The sequence below is a fragment of the Desmodus rotundus genome, chromosome 6 (genome assembly GCF_022682495.2).
Source record: "Desmodus rotundus isolate HL8 chromosome 6, HLdesRot8A.1, whole genome shotgun sequence".
NCBI classification, from domain to species: Eukaryota; Metazoa; Chordata; class Mammalia; order Chiroptera; family Phyllostomidae; genus Desmodus; species Desmodus rotundus.
This window is the reverse complement of record NC_071392.1, coordinates 156,907,419-156,921,554: the sequence shown is the minus strand read 5'-3', so window position 1 is coordinate 156,921,554 and position 14,136 is coordinate 156,907,419.

Below are 14,136 nucleotides of genomic sequence, written 5' to 3'. Positions count from 1 at the left end.
AGGGCACCCCAGTCGCCCCAAACATCAACTGCCAGTTGCACACTGACAGGGCAATTGCCCTGAGAAAGGTCAGCCCCCCTCCCCCACCCCACCCCCCGCTGACACAGATGGGAGGGGTGGGGGGGCAGACCGTCCCTCCTAGTGGGCAGGAGGAGGCCGTGCCCTCGCAGTACCAGCAACGGGAGCAAGAGGCTGGGCCTGGGAGGAAGGAGTGTCCCTGGGGGCCCCTGGGTCAGAAAGTCTGACACTCAGCTCTTCACACCCACCCAGTGCGTGTGATCACGGCTGTGGGCTCTGAATGGAAGCGCTCAGCAGAGGGCATCTGCAGGTGCTGACACGGGAACTCACCTGCCTGGCTGACACCTGTATGCAGTTCTGAGCCAGACACTCTGCCCCCGCCATGTGTGCCAGGGGACAGAACTTCTCGTGGGGGCCCCGGTTTGTCTTGGCTTCTGACCCCAAGCAGGTCACTGGGTCAAATAGTCCTGCGTAGGTAACCCATGTCCCTCATGCAGGGGTGTGACATGCCGAGGGTGGCTCCCCCGGCACACTTGCCCCCCAGACTTAACTGCCATGGAATGAACAGAGTCCAGTTGTAACGAGGATGATGCAGCCCACCTCAAGGAAGGCCTTGGCTCCCGGTCAGTCTGAACCCAGAAAGGATGCTTCAGGACCAGCCCACAGGAACAGGGCACAGTTTGGGGGGCATGGCCAGGGTGGCCGGGAGGGAGACCCAGACGGAGCAGGGAGAGAGCCGGCAAAGCAAGTCACCTAATCGAGAGTCTGGGAGACAGGGCGCCGTCTTCTGATCCCTGGGGGAGTCACACCCCCCAGGGACCTTTAGTGCCAGGTTTCTCCTTTGCCCACAGGAGCATGTTGGGTTACGGTTGTGTGTGTGTGTGCTGGGGTTAAATTCACAGAACATAACAATCCTTTTAAAGTGTACAATTCTGTGGCATTAGTACATTCATAGTGTTGCTCAACCACCAGCTCTGTCTAGTTCCAACCCATTGTCATCGCCCCAAAGGACACCCCACACCAGGAACGCTGTTGTTCCCCATTAGCCCCCATTCTCTCTCCCATGACACCCACCCATTCCTCTCTCTGTATAGAGATTTGCCCATTCTAAATATCTCGTATAAACAGACTCATACACTACTTGTCCTTTTGTGACTGGCTTCTCTCACCTACATAGTGTTTTCCGGGTCCACCCGCGCGGTAGCTCGGGCAGAATGACACTCGAGTGTGCGTGTACACCTCGTGTTGTTTTTCCATCCGTCCCCCCGGCGGGCGCTCGAGCGGCTTCTGCCTTTGAGCTGTTGTGAACGATGCACACGAGTGCCCATTTGCGAGGTGGTTCTCAGTGCTTCGGGGCACCACCTGGAAGCGGAACGGCCGGGTCACACGGTGACTCTATGTTTAACTCCCGCGGGAGCTGCCGGACTGTCCCGCACAGTGCCCGCACCAGCACCGGCCACATGCGGAGTGAAATCCGTGTCCTCGCCACCGTGGCGGGCAGGAAGGGATTCGGGGTTCGTATAAGATGAGTTTGGCATACACTCCTGAAGGAAATCATATAGGGTATCTTCTCCCAGAGCAGTCAAAGCATCCATGTCCAGGGGCCGTCATCACGAATAGATGTTTTAACGTGAGCTGTCTCTGGGCATGCCGGGTGCCAGCAGCAACCCCGAGCTTCAGGTGGATTGACAGACTGGCCATGGGAAGCAGAGGGACAGTCTCACTTCCTTCCCCAGAATATAAGCTTTCTGTGATTTACAAAGAGGCTGCGAGTGAAGATGTCAATACAGCAACAATAACACAGCGTCTATCGAGTGCTTCGCCGCGTGTCAGACTCTGGGCCTCTACACTGTGTGACACAGCTGTTTTTGTCTCCACTTCACAAATGGCAGTGGCTGTTTAATGAGAGTTAAGTGGCTGTTCCGTGTTCCTGGGGTTAGTAAGTGGCTGAGCAGAGGCGGAACCTGGGCGGTCTGAGACCAGGGCCCGTGCACTTAACCCAGACCCTGTGCGGCCTCTGGAGAGAATCCACTCCTGATCATCCGGGTGCCCCGGGAGGAGCTGTGGTCTCCGTGCAGGAAGCAGGGCCTGCAGGGCTGGGAGCCCAGCCACGGCCCCGGGGTAAACCTGTCCGCCTGGAGCCTCTGTTTCCTCACCTGAAAGCAACAGGGTTGGGATGAGTGACCTAAGTCACGTCCTCTCTGACACCCGAGGACACTCCCCATGTGGGGGAGAGAGCAGACCCCTCACGTTTGCAGCTGGACAGAGCAGTGTCGATGTCCTGTGGTGAGACAACGCCGCTCATCACCATGGCTGAGCTAAGAAGCAACAAGCAAGAATGAGTCTGTGTCCTGGCGTCCCCAGCTGCTCTGCTAACACTGGGAACCAAAGCCAACCCTGAGAGTCCGGGGTCTGGCGAGGAGGGAGGCATCCTCCGAAACAGGGGAGCGAAGGATGGGAGGAAAGCCTCGCCTCCTGGGCCCGCCCCTGTGCCGGCCGTCCACACACAAGGCCCGGTCACAGGAATGCACTCGGTCACCAGCTCTCGGACTCTGAATCCAGTCCAACACCCAGTCTGGACACAGCAACTTCTGTTCTCGTTTTAATCAAGAAGAGCGCATCCCTGGACCTCGCTGCCACCACTGAGCTCATGCTTTGGGAATGGGTGTTAGGCTTGCAGCCACGGCGGAGGGGAGGTGAAGCTTTTCTGCTTTGTCACTGTGACTCTTCTCCCAGGAAGCCAGAAAAAGCCATGCTGGGAAGGGGGTTCTGCCTGGGAATGCCTGGGGTCACCCCCAGAACGTGGGTCTCAATGTGGCCTTTTTGTGGAACTTGAAAAAGCTTATCTAATTAAGAGATTAGAGAACATCCAGATCCCTTCGTGTTTGGCCAGGACAAGCCCCCTTTTCTCCAAGGAACTAACACATGTCTCTGGAGGGAGGAATCAAAGAAAACAGGAGACAGGGATGAGGGTGGGGCCCTGGGGGAGCCGCATCCCCTCCCTGGATCTGCGCCAGAGAAGCCTTATGTGAGATATTTCAAATTTTACGTGGAGAAGGTATTATGGGTAACCCATGTATTCCTCGGGTAATGTAATCTCAATTTTTAAAGGACCCCTCCGTTGAAAACCGTGGTTTTTCCCCCTGCAGGCCTTAGAAATGTCCTGATCGGCAGGTCACTGTGTCCTCAAACGTGTTCTCTCTTTCTCCAGTTTTCTTCATCCACCTTGTATCTCTGAAATTTTCTTATGCGTTGGTTCACTTTGGCAGGGGCTCTGTCTCCACCTGTTAGAAGGTAACAATAACATCATCATTCTAAGTACTTTGTACGTAAATTAATTCATTGAAACATCTCAACACGCCCTAGGAGGGACTGTTCTGTTACATTTCCCCATCTTCCAGATGAGGACGCTGAGGCCCAGAGAGAGAAAATGATTTGCTCAAGGTCCCAGCGCCAGGAGTCCTACTCAGCCACATACTCCAGAGTCTGGCTCTTCGCCTCCAGCCACGCTGTCGCTGGGACAGCATTAGTGGCCCTGGAGACAGGCCTCGGAGCTTAGTGCTCTTTCAGGGCAACAGTGGGACTCCCAACTTCCCTTTGGGTGCACCTGGGTGGGGCCCCCTAGGTGCTCGAGAAGCTGGGTGCCCCCTCCTGTGGGATTTCTCACTTTCACGCAACCTTAGCTGCGTCCAGATGCAGACCTGGGGTCCTGGCCCCTGAATGGGGCTGCTGTCACCTGGCCGCACGGACTCATTGTTTCTCGTTATTTTTATCTTGAGAGAATGCATATAGTAGTTGCAGGTGCAACAGGGTAAGCGGCTAGATCTGGGCAAAGTGCACAGCCAGCCTGAATTTCTTATGATTTAAGCAGAAACTTTCAACTTCTCCTCCAGCCCAGATCCAAGGGCAAAGACAAGTGCTGGGCTGCACCCCAGGATGCAGGCTGAGCCAGGCTGAGCAGCAGCTGACTGCCGTGGGGAGCAGCGGAGGGTCCAGGGGATGTGCCGGGGGTCCCTGCCATGTGCAGGCAGTGCCTGGGGAGGAATAACCCTGTGCTCCGCAGCTCGTATTTTGTTTTGGGGTAAAATGAACAGAAACAGTGTAGACTCCGATATTTAAGGGAAGCATTTTAAAGGACAGGACTTCCTCTTTGTGAAGGGTTGTCCCCTCTTTGTCAGCAGAGGGTGCCCCGTCTCTCAAGCCCTCCAAGAATGCCTGCCAATGTCTGCCCCTGAAGCTACTCCCTGACCCTCGGGTTGGCAGATTTCCAGTTCCCTACTGGATTTATGAATGGGAAGCTTGTGCTTAATTTTTCAGGTTCAATGGGTTCTTTTTAACTTTAAATTTTTTTCTTTTTAATTGCGTTAAAATACACATACCATGAAGTCTGCCACCCGAGCAGTTTGCGGTGCACGGTGCAATGGTACCGTTCCCAATGTAGAGCGGCATCGCCACCGTCGGTCCTCAGAGCTCCTGTGAATCTGAAGCTCTGCACTTGTCCCACAGCCGCCCCCTCCCCGCCCTGCAGCCCCCCTGCTACCACCACTCTGCTTTCTGTCTCCGTGAACTTGACAACTTTGAGTGTTTCACGCAAGGACAGCCATACGCTATTTGTCTTTTGTGCCTGGCTCACTCACTGAGCACAATGTCCTCAAGGTTCCTCCTTGCTGTGGCCTGTGTCGGAATTCCCTCCCTTTTCAAGGCTGAAGAACATCCCATTGCATGTATAGATCGCATTCCGCTCACCTATTCATTCATCAGTGTTCAGTTGGGTCGCGTCCCCACTTTAGCTGTTGTGAAAAACGCTGCTATGAACATGTATATACAGGTATCTCTTTGAGAGCCTGCTTTTAATTCTTTCAAGGCTATGCCTAGAAGGGGAACTTCTGGGCAAAGTGATAGTTCTATACAGTGGCTGCACCATTGTCCACTCCCAACAGTGGCACACAGGGCTCCAGGTGCTCCACAACCTCGCCGACACTTGTCATTTTCTGTTTCTTTTAAATACAGTAGCTGTAGTAACGGATGTGACGCGGTGTCTCACTGTGGTTTTGCCTTGTGTTGCCCTAATGATCAGTGATATTGAGCATCTTTTCGGATGAGATCGGCGTGTCCAGGGCGGGATGGCTGCAGACTCGAGCATCTTTTCTTGTGCTTATGGGCCACGCGTATATCTTCTTGGGAGAAATGTCTATTCAAGTCCCTTGCCCATTTTTAATCAGATTTTTTTGTTATTAAGTTGTAGGAGCTCTTTATGTATTCTGGATATTAGCCCCTTATCAGCTATATCTACCCGGTTCCACAGGTTCCCTTCTCACTGTGTTGACAGCGCCCTTTGATGCACAAAAGTTTTCACTTTCGAGGCGTTCCAATGTGTCCATGTTTTCCGTGTGGCCTGTGGTTTGGCTTGGTCTTTGAAAACCCTGCTCCCGTCCCTCCTGAATGACAGCAGTGACTTCCTACCTGGTCTCCACGCTCCCGCCCCGCCTGCCTGTCTCCCCGGCTCTGCCACAGAGCAGCTCTCATGGCAGCCCAATGTCCTTTAGGAGCGGAAGCCTTGGACTGAAGTTCTGACTCATGCTACACCGTGGAAGCAGCGTGAAAACATTATGCTGAGTGACAGGGGACAAATAGTGTATGATCCCATTCATATAAAATACCTAGACTAGAGGAATTCCCCCTCGGGAAGTAGACTAGAGGGTGGCGGGTGCTGGGCTGGAGACAGGGATAGGGGAGGCATTGTTTAATGGGTACAGAGTTTCTGTCGGGGGGAAGAAACGTTTTGGGAATAGCTAGTGGACACGGTTGTATGATATTGTAAATATAACGAATGACACTCAGTTGTGCACGTAAAGATGGCAATGTGGCAAATTTTAGTTACATATATTTTACCACTCTTTAAAAATTAATAATGGACCCAAACCCCTTGAATTGAGCACTTTAAATGGGTGAATTGTATGGTACATGAATTATATCTCAATAAAGTCCTCTTTAAAAAAAAAAAAAAAAAAGAAGCCTGCCTGAGCTCAGCGCCCTCCTGGGCTGTATTTTAACCTGACCAGGCCCTTGGTGGCCAGCCACCCCCAATACCCTCTGACCCCCTGCCCCTACTCCTCTCGTGCTCCTCGAACCATGCGGGTCACCGGGCTGTTCTTCCCGCGCACCCAGGGCACCTGCACGCAGGGCCTTTGCATATGCCGTCCCCTCGGCCTGGAGCGCTTCTCATGCAGGTGTCTGCATGACCCACTGTTACTGGAATGGCTTTGCTATGTTCCCTGGGTCCTTCTGGAAAATCACTGAACTTGAGACTGGTCTTGGGGTCCCTGATCTTGAATTTACTTTTGCAAAAGTTTGGCAGCAACTTATGCGGCCTGTGTAGGTATCTGTGTAACACAGAGTCTGCTTCCTTCTGCCTCCTCTTGGGGTCCACTAGCGGTCCCTCCCCTCCCCCAACCACTGTTATTTAAGCTCCTGCCCTGTCTCCTGGGGGCGCAAGGGGATCACCTGGGAGGTGGTCAGTGTGCACCCTCCCCTGATGGCTTGAGATTGGAGGACAAAATCTTAACGCATCGATGCGCTCGGCTGGCCAGGCCGCTCCTGAAAGTTGTGGGAGACCAAAAACAGGCCACACGTCCAAAAGGAGGAGAATGGCAACATGAATTATGGTACATCTACCAGATGGGACGTTACGCAGCTCTTAAAAATAACCACCACGAGGACTGCAGCAATAAGTAACGAACGGCCGCAGCACGTACGGTGAAATAAGCAGAATCCCAAACCGCATCCGTGCTGACCGGAACTATGCGACGATACACCTGCGGGTGGACAAAGCGTGCAGAGTGCGGAACAGTGCGGAGTTGGCGCGGACGGTTGTGCGCGGTGCAGCCCTTGGTTGTAAGCGATGGAAGCGACAAGAGGTTGGCAGAGGGCAGAGTGCAGAGCCCCACGAGAGGCGGGGAGGAGGCCTCAGGACTCCGAGAGGTTTGGGGGTGGGGGGCTTCTGCAGCGCTCTGCCCACTGCCCACAGGGGGCTGGGATCCTCCCGGGGGCACGTGGATGTGCGGCAGGTCCACGGAGCCCACGCTGCCATCCGCACCTGCGTTTGCCGGAGTGCGAAACACGTCCCGCCTAATTTCCAGACAAGTGGGGGTTTTGGGGTTTCTGTCTCCACTTTCTGTCTCTCAGAATCGGACAACTCTAGGGACTTCGCCTAAGTGGAATCATGCAATAGTTGACCTGTTGTATCCTGTTGTGGCAACCAAGGCCCTTGCAGGCTGGACCGATTGGCAACCAGGCTCTCAGGCGCCACCAGGTGGCCTTTGCGGTGGCGCGCTCTGCACGAGCTGCCCGGGTGTGAGTCATGGGGGCTGCCTTTCGGGGAGCTCCTTCCACATAAAGAACGGCGGCGTTGTCCCGTCGCCCTGGGTCCCTTGTAGCTGCGCTTGCTGCCCTTCAGGCAATGGCATTTCATTTCAGAAACTGCTTTCCTTAAACTTCAGCTGCAGCCGTGGACCCCCAAGGGTTTGCGGACGTCTCCTGGTGCCCAACCGCGCTCTGGGCATTTAGGGGTGTATCTTCCTGGGGACCCCCAGAGCTGGCGGCTACAAATCACTTGGAGACCCCGGGAGTGGAGAGGGCGTTCTAACGCGCCAGTGTGGACTTCTACATCGCATATGCCATTCCTTTGTGTGTTTGACCCTAAAATAACACCAGTTTGTGGGGTCATCGCACTGCCCACACATAACCGGAACCAACATTTGGGTCTTCATCCTCCCAGTGTCTTCCCCCTCCCCTCCTCTCCCCCCGCTCACTCTCTCCCCCGGGGCTGGTTTCTTACAAAATTGGAAACTCACAGCCTCAGGGGGATTTTCCTTGGGGGGGGGGTGGTTGGGTGTTGGGGGTGTGTGACAAGCCCAGCTCTTCTGCTTACTTGGGCATCTTGGGCAAATGAATGAATTTCTCTATGCTCAGTCTTCTCACCTGTATAAAGGGAATATTAACTGACCTTCCGTGTAGGGTCATTGGGAAATTTTCAATGATCAGTTGCACGTAAAACAACCGGCTGAATACATAGTGGGCGACAGGCCCTCAGCACTCACTCACATCACAGCAAAGTAGAGCGTGGTGTGATTATGCAATTCTGCAGTCCACTCTTTCCCACTCAGTGCGGCAGCAGCATCTTTCCTTTGTAAAGCCAAAACTTCCTTTTTTCCTTCACCGGTGATCTCGCTTTACCACGCACAGAAAACACTTCACTTCTGACAATTCCGGTCGCCGGATGTGTGGGGTTTTTTCCCAACAGGCAATTCTCTGCAGCGCCAGCTGGGTGCCCTACATTTTAACTCAGCCCTAACCCTGCCTGGAGATAGTGTCCGATCCCCCAGGTTAAGGGCTTAGTCCCTCAGGCTGACCCCGTTCCCAACACACACATTCAGATGCCTGGCACAAGCCCGGGTCCTGTGTGCTCTGACCAGGCAGCTACCGGGACCCCTCCATGCGTTCTGGAGTACCTCACAGAACCCAGGGGGCCACTTACTTATGCTTAATAGTTTATTACGTAACAAGGGGTATGATCATGGCTACAGGCGACCAGCCAGGTGAAGAGGTACATGGGGTGAGGTCTAGGAGGGTCCCGAATGCAGGATTCTGACCCTGTGCAGTTGGGGTGTGTTATGCTTCTGGTGTGGATGTACTCACCAACCCAGAAATGCTCAGAGCCCCTTACTATTGGGATTTTGCGAGGGTTCATCACGTAGTCACGATCAATCACTAATCCATTTCTGGCCCCTCTCCCCTCTCTAGGGGGCAGGGTGAGGTTGAAAATTCTGAGCATCTAAGGTGGGCTTGGTCTCTCTGGTGACCAGCCCATCCAGGAGCCCACCCAGGGTCCCCTCATCAGAGCAAAAGGTGGCTCCTTGCGCTCGTACTAGCAAATGGTACGGGATTCAGGAGCCCGGTGCCATGGCCCCGGAGCAGAGACCAATGAATATTTTCCATTGTCACACACTCTACACCCTTAAATTTTACCTGAGAACGTGATTCTTAATGACCACACACTCCCAGGACGGCTGCGTCCAACAGCCATTCAGCCATCCCCCCACTTGGGACCCGAAGCTCCTGGTTGGTCCTTTGCATCAGCAGCGCCGCAGAGGGTGTGCTGTGTTGCCTCCTGTGCTGGTGATTCCTTCACGTTTCTGTTTGGGAAGACCCTCCCCTCCCCAGGGTCTGATGAACATTCTCCTGATTGTGTTTGGTTCCTCTGGCTCCACATTTTGGACTGAATTCTTCAATCCATTTGGACTATATTTTGATACCATGAAGTGAGAACTAGGAAGTCTGGTTTTGTCCTTACCTCACAGTAGCCTAACCAGTGGTCCCAGCACTGTGCATGGAAGCTCCGGTCGGTCCTCATCGGTCCGCTAGATCACTGTCAGCAGATTCCACACAGGCCTCCGTCCTGGGTCTCTGCTGGGCTCAGTCTCTGGCTCCCACATCCACGTGCTGGATACATTTATGGCTCTGGTGACCACAAGGCATCATTGTGTCAAGTCCCAGGGAAGCTCAGCCTTACAGCGCCGGCCACATGTGTCCGACGGAAGTAGTCAGGCCTCGGGCTCTCCTCCAGCCTGTGCTGTCTTCTCTGTCTTTTCCCAGCCATGAAAAACCCTAGATTCCTAGAGGCCCCAAACTCACCTCCACCGTGCTCGGCCACGCCCCTCCACAGCCGTATCCGTACTTGGAAGTCTCTGAGAACTTCTGTATTCAGCCTCCTCGTGTGCAGCACCCTGTGTTTTCCAAAGAGGCCCCACTGATATATTTATCCGTCCTCCATGCTCTTCCTGCAGAAATGCACCGACCTATATCTCCTCTGAGACGTGCCCTCCCTGCCAGTCAGGACCTTGTGGCTGCCCCGTCCAGTGGAGCCCAGCCCGATGGCCTGGGACTTCCACGATGAGACAGTGCAAAGGATACACTTCTGCTTGGGTCTCTCTCTGTCTCTCTCTCTCCCCACCCCCTGTCTCTCTTTCTCAATGACTACGTGCAGAGGCCGCACGTCGGGTGTTCCAGCCTCAGCCCCAGCCGAGATTTCAGCAGCTCCGGGCAGTATCAGCCAGCAGACGTGTGGGTGTATGAGACGAATCCCACCCCCAGCCTTACGGTCTCCTTCCAGCTGAGCACGAAGACATCAGGAAGCCCTGGCCGGGTAGCTCAGCTCGTTAGAGCAGGAACCTGATACGGGTTCGATCCCTGGCCACGGCCCACACATGAAGTAACCAATGAATGAGTAAGTAAGTGGAAATCAAAAATATCTCTCTCTCTCAAATCAGTAAGTAAAATTTAAAAATAAAAAGAAGCAAAGAGGACGGGGAATTATTGTTTAATGAGTACCGAGTTTCTGTTTGGGACGATGAGCAAGTTCTGGAAATAAGCAGTGGACATGGTTGCTGACACCTGAAATGGCTAAAATAAAGTTCCTTGTGTATATATTTTACTGCTATAAAACATACCGACGTCTTCTCCCACCGCGTCCTCCCGGGGCCTCCCTTTGCGTGTCTGTGTCCTAACTGCCTCTTGCGAGTTCTAGTGGATTGGGGCCTGCCCGCCTGACCTCATTTAACTTAATCACCCCCAGGAACCGGCCTGTTCTGAGCACTGGGCTTTGGGACTTCGACAGGTAGATTTGGGGGGATACAATTCCACCCATGGCAGCCCCCTTCCTGTTAGGTTTGGGTTCTAATTCTGGAGTAAGAGGAGGTGTAGGTTTGTGCCCAGACCTGGGTCCCGGCATCTTCTGGTTCTAGCGCTGCGAGTCTAGACCAGGAGGAAATACCTGGGGTTGAGGCGCATTCAGGGAGAACAGCCCCCCACCCCCCGCAGTGAGGCCGTCTGACTCCGCAGCCGCCCCTGAGCCTCGCTCAGCAGGACTAGAAAGCACCAGCATGACTGTGCGAAGCGATGGTTCTCCAGACACCAGACAGGTCCAGGCCGGCAGCGCTCGCCTCCCTGCAAAGGCCCAGGAGGGGGAAAGAGGTCTGCCGGCTAAATGGGAACGAACAAGCCTTCAGTGAGTGACTCTCTGGGAGCCCTTGGCGGTGGGACCGGGGGTGGAGATGGGGAGCTAGACAGGAGAATTTCCACCTGCAGCGGCTGTGAGAACCCTCCGGTCGTCCTAGCAGAGCGGACAGGCAATAAGTAAAAAGGAACCAGCAAGGTGGCTTTGAAGAGAGATGGGGCCCTGAAGGGAAGCCATGCAACGGGAGGCCCCCCTTTACAGAGGGGGCCGGGGGGCCCTGTCTGAGGAGGTGGCATTGGAGCTGGGGCCTGAAGGTCCAGGAGCACGGAGGTGCGGAAGGGTCTGGAGCAGGGTTTGTGAGCCTCAGCACAATGGACACCCGGGGCAGGATAATTCTTTGCTCCTGGCCTCTACCCACTCGATACCTGTAGCACCCTCCTTACCCCTCCCCCCAAGTTGTGACAACCGAAAACCTCTTTGGACACCGCCCGGCGTCCCCTGGGAGCCAAATCACCCGTGTGGAGATACGCTGGCGCGGAGGATGGCGTTCTGGGAGCAGGGGCAATGAATGTAAAGGTGCTGCCAGGGGAACCAGCTCAGGCAGGTTTTCTGGGAACAGAAGTTTCCAGAAATGAAAGTTTTCAAGGAAATGACAGTTCCTGGGTGGAGTCCGGCGAGGCAGGAGATGAATGGCGAGGTAGGCAGGGGTCCGGTCTGGCTGCCGTGAGAGCTGGGCTTTATGCTGACCGTCGCGTGAAGACACTGCACCGAAGGGGTGGAAAGCGACTGGACCTGACAGTCCCTCCAGATGCTGGGGGTGTGGGGTGTGCAGACTGGGGGTGCGTTTCCCGGGGCTGCTGTAGCAAATTCCCACAAATTGGCGGCTCAGAACAGCAGAAATGTGCTTTCCTATTCTGGAGGCCGGAAGCTCAAACTGAAGGTGTGGGCAGGGCGGTGTTCCATCTGAGGCCCCAGAGGAGGATCCTTCCTTGTCACTTCCAGCTCCTGCTGGCCCCAGGCATTTGTTCCTTGGCCTATGACCCTGTCACTCCGATCTCTGCCTCCACTGCCACATGGCCTCCTTTCACGGGTCTTTCTGTGTCCTCCCCTCATCCTAGCAGGACACCTGTCATGGGGTTTAGTGTCCACCCCAAATCCAGGATGGCTTCAGCGCAAGACCCCTGGCTAATGACATCTGCAAAGACCCCATTTCCAAACAAGGCCACGATGTGAGGTTCTGGGTGGGTGTGAATTTGGGGGGCTACACTCCTGAGGAGGCAGAGTAGGCTGCTGCTGTCTCCAGGCAAGACTTGGCGGGGCCCGGGCCATGGGCACCAAGGGGGTAGAGAGCTGTGGGCGGGCCAGGTGGCTCACACAGCAGACATCAAGCCCTATGTTCTGACCGGCTGTGCCCAAGTTTGGCACCTAGGCCCAGGCCTTGCCTCCCAGCATGTCCCCACTGCGGGTCAGCCTGCACAGGGCCGGGATTCAGGGCCACCCTTCTCCCCATCAGGGGCCTGGTGCTGTGTTGGGGCTCCCCTCCCTTCCTCCAGCGCCCTCAGGATCTCCTGAGCTGGGGAGTTTCTGAGAAAGCACACGTTAGTCCCCAGCTCCTGCCTTCCTCCCAAAGCTCTCATGTGAACATTTCTCTTCTTCGGGCTCAGAGACTGGGAGGCTGCGTCTCCGGGCCAAAGGCACGGCAGAGGAAAGTCCCTGGCGCTCCTGCGCCTGCTGCCTCAGCAGTGCGGGGCTGGGCTGGTTTTTCAGGTTTCAGTCAATGCAGGGCTTTTGTTCTCCGCGGAAACTGCACCGAGGGCCCTGGGTCCCCTGTCCTATTGGGGCACTTGGAACATCTCTGGCAAATCAGCCCAGGTGTTCTTGGTGTGCCCCGCCCCCACCCGCCCCCCCACCTCAGTCCTCCTGGGAATGGGGTGTGACCTCCAGGAAGGAAACTCCACCTGCAGGAAGCCTGCTCCCACCGAGGCCTCTCCAGTGTGACAGTCAGGGCCAGCAATTGGGTGGAGGTGGGGCTGGCAGGATGGCCTGGGGTGAAGATGTGGAAATGGCATCCAGAGGTCAGGGTTGGGGTGCAGAGGGGAGTGCGCAGGGCCAGGAGGAGGGCCACGCTCCCCAGGGCACCATGGGGTGGGCGAGCATGTGCCCCCAGGGTAAGTGCCGTTGGCGGTGACTCGGGTGGTTCATGCATTCCTGGAGAGCCTCATTTCCAGCCCGAGCTATGTAAGAGTGGCTGATGTATCCTGACTGAAATAGCTCCCCTCCGCCTTGCCCACCACAAAGCAGGGGTAATTGCGTCCATCTCTCGGCGGTCCCCAGGGCCTTGGTGCCTGGCCGACAAGGACGTATTGTCCTTGAAGGAAAAGGACCCTGAACCCAAGTGGGGCTGAGCCATCGGAGTATTTGCTGCCTCACCCAGCAAGGCATCTGGGGGGGTGGCGGGTGGGTGTGTCCAGCTGTCTGCAGTGCCCGAGGGGCTGGTGGATTGGCTGGACCTCAGGACAGCTCCCTGCGTGGTTTCAAGGTGGCTGATGCCCTTTTGGTGTCACTTCCAGACACATACTTTGCTGTGTATAGTGTGCACTTTTTGTCCAAATTTTTGAGGGAAAGACAAGGGTGCGCATTATACATGGGTGTAATGATTATGTACCGTGGGTATGATAATCCCCATGTATGATGCGCACAAAAACACAGGCGCTCATTATACACAGCAAAATATGGTGACTTCCACAGATAGTCTGTCTTTTCGGCTGAATGTCCCTCAGGAACAAGACATCCCCTTGAAGAGGATTATGCCACATGGCCATGTGTGAGCCAGTCACTGGCAGGGACACTGACATTATATGACTGGTGGAGACCAATCAGAATCCACGGGGTAGAGTTGGGGCTTGGGGCTTCTCTCCCCCCACCCGGACCCGCCACCCCACCTGGCTCTCTGGAACCCAATGAATACCTGAATGAGACGTGGGATCTGCCAGGAAGGAGGCAGAAGGTGGGGATGGATGTCTGGGAGCGGCCATCACACTGGGCCAGTACATGCTTCAGACCCTCCGTGAGGAGCAGGTGCTATGCTCCAGCCTTCCTTCAAC